General features: G+C 35.7%; 1 long non-coding RNA gene across 1 annotated transcript; it reads right to left on the reverse strand.

Annotated features, from left to right (window-relative positions):
• Positions 1 to 2,603: 2,603 nt before the first annotated feature.
• LOC141633292 (uncharacterized) lies at positions 2,604 to 5,778 on the reverse strand. Its single transcript, XR_012538071.1, has 3 exons — positions 5,686 to 5,778; positions 5,478 to 5,585; positions 2,604 to 2,729 (listed from the first exon to the last, which is right to left on the reverse strand). It is a non-coding gene; the product is annotated as an uncharacterized LOC141633292 (long non-coding RNA).
• Between the last annotated feature and the right edge of the window lie 323 nt (positions 5,779 to 6,101).

Genomic DNA, 6,101 nt, shown 5'->3' on the forward strand with positions numbered 1-6,101 from the left:
TCTACCTTTTGTGAAAAACCTTAGAGAAAGAAAACTCATAAAATGCTCTCCTCTTAACCGAAATAGAGGAGAACAAAATCAATATTTTGTGTCAATTTTAAGTTAAGAATTTAATTAATGCTAGATCATATTAATTATAATTATTAAGAGTATTGCCTTGGGTATAATTCCTTAGGAGAGATTCTCCACTTGAATCTTATTCTTCCATCTTTGGAAAGCTCAAGAACTAGTAAGAAGGTGAACTTACTAGTGCCCATTTATACGAAATACTCAATGTAAGGAACCGATTTTCTCCCTATACTTGTAATTGTTTTGCATGCATAAGATCCATTTTAATTCTATGACTAAATTAAATCTTCATACTATGAATATGTAAATATATGAGATTAATGAATCCCAACAAATACAAAGTTGAGGTGGAAAACAATTAACATCAATAACATAAACATTGGAAGAATTATTACCTACTGGAATCACACGTCCATCTTTGATGTCTCCCAAGTATTTGGGGAAATTACGCTTCCAATGGCTTATTCCATTACAATAATGGCACTTATCATCGGATGTTGCTTCCTTTTTGGGTTTGGAAGAGCAACTCTCAATAGCTTTTCCTTTGCCCTTGTAGGGAGTGGGCTTCTTACCCTTGTTAGCACTTTTCTTAACTTTCCCTTACTTTTTGCGTTGATGTTGAGCACATCCTTGCTAGTTCTTGCATTAAGCCCCATGTCTCTTTCGGCTTGCACAAGCATTTTGTGTAACTCATGGAGATCGGTTTTCAAGTTTTGCATGTTATAGTTTACCCTAAACTGAACATAGCCCTTGATTCGGCTTAAGAAATGGCGCACTCGGTCAATCACAAGTTGCTCGAGGATCTCTACCCCTTGAAACATAAGTGTCTCAACATAATCATTTTGAGCACATGAGGACTCACTTTTTGTCCTTCTTTGATATTGAGGTCAAAGAATTGGGAAGCCGCTTCATATTGAATAATCCTAGGAGCTTGTGAAAACATGGTCACAAGTCTAGTGTAGATTTCATAGGCGGTGCTCATCTTTATGGCACTCCTTTGGAGGTCGGGTTCCAGGGATAAAATCAAGACATTCTTGACCGCGGCGGATTCTTTTTGGTAGGTCTCATAGGCCTCCCTAACCGCGTTTGTTGACTTAGCATTAGGAGTAGCGGGAGGAGCCGTGGTAAGGGATTGAATCTTGTCATCACCTTCCGCGGCTAAGCGAAGTTGCGCATCCAATCGGTGAAATTTGAACTATTCTTTTCGAGTTTGCAACGGTCCATAAAGGATCGAAGCCATGAAACGGTAGTGAGAGGTGGTGCGGACGAGCTAGAAGTTGCCATTGCGATAAATCAAATTGACTATAAATATGAGATGAAGGAAAAAATTAACATTTATCGTAAATAAGACTTGTAAACATATTAGTCAAGTTTAGCATTTATATAAGGACCTCCACCTAATTATATAAACGATTACAGGACCTAAATTAATATTAACTCGGTTGTGAGCCTACGGGCCCTCTACACCCTTACTCATATAATTTGGTGGGTTAACTCATTTAACCGATTCTACACTTAGAATTCTCGGTCGATGAAATTACACTAAGTTCATCTTTAGCCCGGACCTATTGAGACAACGGTCCCTCTAATACTTCCGTTGAGAACAATCAAATTTCGAAATGTAATAACATTTTATTACCCCACTTACCCAACGTAAAAAGAAAGCACCCCGGTATAGTAAAATACCGTATTGTAACCCTAATGAAATTGGGATTCATGAGTTCCTACTATTTGGTAAGGCTAAGTCTCAATCTTTTAAAATGTGAGAGGTCTTGTCAATTTATTATCTATCTCTTTTAAGTGAACTAAATTAGTGATCTATCGATAATTATAATTGACAAGGTCGATGATTCAATATAAAAATGCATGAGATGTTATAGCGATTTGGCATGCATGCAAACATATAAAGTAAGACATGTAAAGAAAAAAAACGATTTCCTAGTATGGCTTTCCTAACATAGAAAAACTAATTATCTATTACAAATTCAGAAACCAACTCCTTTGGTCCCTTGAACTTCATGTGACACGCCTCCCAAGGAAAACACTATCGTGATCGGAACTCCTTCCGAATGGCTCCGTCTTTAGGAAACTCCAGAAATACAAAATAATAATAAAATACTTAGCTATTCCTATTATACATTTGTAATAAAAATGAAAATAAATCTATTAAATTACAAAACGGTGATGTGAAATCACATTAAAATTATAACCAAGTAGATATTCCCTTATATTACGGGTAATACCGATTAAAAACTAAGGTCATACTAAGACAAATTACATCATTCAAAATTACATAAATGTGACACCCACATTTTAACGTTAAATAAACACGTAAATTCTATAGAAAAACTGACAGGATATGTTTGTAATTGGTTCGACTAGATAAAAACCTGTAATTTTAAAAACTTTTCTAAACCATTCACAAACACTTCCAAATGAAGAGTGCCAAAACCTGCAAATCTAACAAACTAATTTACATAACATAGCTAAAGTCGCGAGGATAAAGTGATAAAAACCAAAGTAAAAGAGGGAGACATATGTCCCTTCAAAATATAAACACAACCAAATGTTTAAAGGTTTACTACAAAATATAACCAAACTAAGTCCAAGGTTCTTTTGCTCACTAGCTCGTCCGTGTACCCCATTTAATCATCATCAACCTGTCAATCGCATTTTATACAAACACGAAAGCCACAATTCAGTGGGGAGTAACTTCGAGTCCTCCCAGCCACGAAATGTCATATTTAATGTAACATGTAATGTAACATGTAAACAACATCATAAATCAATTAACTATCGAGTATTCTAACATATGAACACTAAACTGACCAAATTAAACTAGGGTTATTTAATGAAAATACTCTAAACTATGGCAGTACTGCTCAAAATACTCCAAACTTTAATTTAACTACTAATAAAACCAACTAGTGTCCCACCTCACTTTGAATAGAATTGTTATTTTGTTAACTTGTTGTAGCAGGTAATATTTATTCGTTGGCCCCACTCTTTGCCCTTTTATTAATCTTCATCTTCTTCCTTCTCCAACCTTCATCTTCTTCCTTTATCCATTTGTTTTTCCAAATTATATCTCTCTTTCACTTCAAATGTAAATTCAAAATGTCAACCATTAATGTTAATAGCTTGGGAAGCAAAACCCTACAAATTTTGGCCCAAAACCCACGACAATGCTAAGAAAGTGAGCCACATCTCCTTGACCGGCCACCATATGGCAAAATATTTAATTTGCAGAAAAAGGGAACGAAAATCTAAACTTTAGAACATCATCGATTAGTATTCAATCGGAATGCAATATCCTCATTATACATTTTCAACACCTCAAACAGCACCTCTAGCATTCAAACCCAAAACTCAAAAACTCCATAACCAAATCTCCATTAACTAAAAACTCAAACCCAAAACTCACAACTCCATAAACTAAACAATCAACAAACCCAGAACTCAATTTTCAGGAAATCCCTATTTCAATGGATCTTGAACAAGAATTCTACTCAATCCAATAAATCCAAATGATTCCAATTACATAAATAGACTACCAATTTAACAATAATAAATCTATTATAACTCAAATGATCGATTTTATTTTAAATTTGAAGAGATTTGAGAAAAATAGACAAAAACCCTTATTTGCAAGAGAAGAACTTAAGCGGTTAGCCATCGAGAAGGAGATGTGTCTCCGGCGAGAAGGTCAAAGGAGGTAGTTCTGTAAGGAGGTAGGAGAGGGAGATAGTGAGACGTATTTTGGTTTTTGTTTGTGGGAGAATTGATGTGTTTGTCTTGCCTCAGCGTTGGGTGTTTGAGAATAATTTGGAGTTTCATGCTAGAAGAGTTGAAAAGGTAACAGAGAAAAGAAAACGAAAGGTTAGAAAAGGGGTAAAAAGAAAGTTCACCTGCTTAACAGGTAGCAAGTCAACCTAGAGTAATGTAAGCAAAGACGGGTAATTGTTGGTTTTATTGGTAGTTAAAATAGAGTAAGGAGTATTTTGAGCAGCACCTTCATAGTTCAGAGTATTCATATTAAATAACCCATTAAACTATCATGTGAAACATATAACAAGCAGTAATCCAAACTTTATCAATTGTAACCGGCTTGCATCTCACCTATTACAATTCATAAAATCACCATACAAGAAAGGGCAATATATCAAAGACAGACATAAGTTCTTAGCACCGTCAATAGTCACTCTGTAACTCGATTCTATACCACGAGGTAGGGAAGGTAATCGAACCGGTATCTTGGCTCAGAGGTTCTATCAAAACATGGCCAAGACACAACACAACCCTAGCCTAAAATCTGCGCAGACCTAGACATGCGGATACACACCACCGCACCCAAGACCCACAATTTTTCTAAAACAAAGTGAGTACCCTAAGGAGTCCACCAAAGGGTTGTCTAGTACTTAAGCTGACCACTTACCCTCAAGATAAGTAACGAGGTCATGCCCCAACTTGGATATAATCCCACCAAGTCAGGAACACAAAGGCTATTAAGCAGTGAACATATACTCGTCAAAGACTATAAAGTCCTATCTATGACAAACATAACAACCTGCAAGAAGTATTCAATACCAAATTCCATTTCAAGCAATATTAACAATATTAAAGGTTTCGGGGTATCTAAGGCCGTTTCAACAATATAAGAACCCATTCAAATCAACCAACAACATATGTGAAATAAAAACATATTAAATGGCCTAAAACAAGAATAAGGCCAATTATCTACTTTTCACAATAATTTTCATCCAACCGAATTTTTACCCGCAACCCCGATCTCCGGCAGTACGGGTTCAATCGCATGGTGACCAATCACACAATTGATCGACATCGATTGATCAAAGGGACTAAGGGCTCAGTTTTCGGCATAATCATCCAAACATTACAATTATCGCTATAAAATTCATTTTAAGCCTATTCATTACAATTTCATATCATAACCTATCCTAACATGTATAAACTACCAATATAAGCATAATTTTACCAACATCATTATATTCATTACTAACATTATTCATTTCAAAAGATTACCCATATGTTACTTATACTAAATATAACATTAATAAACCCAAAACGACGAACAACGCATGAAAAACCGCGAAACGAGCAACAGGCCGACCCGGGCCAACCCAGGGCCTGCCGTGGGCCTGCCTGGGCCTGCTGGCCGCCACCCCAAACCCTCCATTTCTCCATTTTTGTTCAGTTTAACATCGTCTGAAGCATCAATTAATCATTCCCATTTCATTTCCTTACTAATATGTGAACTTAAACTAACAAAAGACATGTTTTTAACCCATATATTCATGTGAAATAAAATACTCAAATAACATTCACCAAAATCATACAAAAAGCAAAGAATGTGACATTAATTCGTCGAGTAACTCGAAATATGTTACCTTAAGCTAGAAAAAGGCAAAATAACCCTTGAGAAAACCCTAAAAACAGTAGCTACCCATCATCCTCTACTATATAGGAGTCCCCTATATCATCCTCATAATCTTCACCTATTAAAAACAACAAAAACACAACAATAATCACTAAAACCGAAATTATGCCCCAAAATCATCTTAAATCAACATAATGAAAACTGGAATTAAAACATACTAGGATGTAGATCTTGAAGAGAGGATTCCGAAAATATAAATTTTGCGAAAATCGGATTAGAAACGAAGAAGTTATGATGAAATTACGATTGTAAGATTATTTTTTTTTTTTTTTGTGGATTTCGGTCAAGAGGCACAAAAGAAGAACAAAGGAAGTTCTAGGAAGGAATGGGAAGGAGGAAGAGGAGGTGTGCCGAGAAAGGAGAAAGAGGAGCGGGATTTGGCGGAATTTCATTAGTCGGTTTTGGCTCGTTTCGACGATAATTAGAACCGTTTGTCAAATACAAATTCCGACAATGCCAAAGTTCTTAAACACGAGATTACAAGAATATTGAGTACTCATATGACCCATTTCCAAAATCGTTTGCCCAATTTTCAAAAGAATTGCCATTTTTCCCGATATGCCCTTATTTCGAA

Source organism: Silene latifolia, chromosome Y (assembly GCF_048544455.1).
Source record: "Silene latifolia isolate original U9 population chromosome Y, ASM4854445v1, whole genome shotgun sequence".
In the NCBI taxonomy this organism is placed as follows: Eukaryota; Viridiplantae; Streptophyta; class Magnoliopsida; order Caryophyllales; family Caryophyllaceae; genus Silene; species Silene latifolia.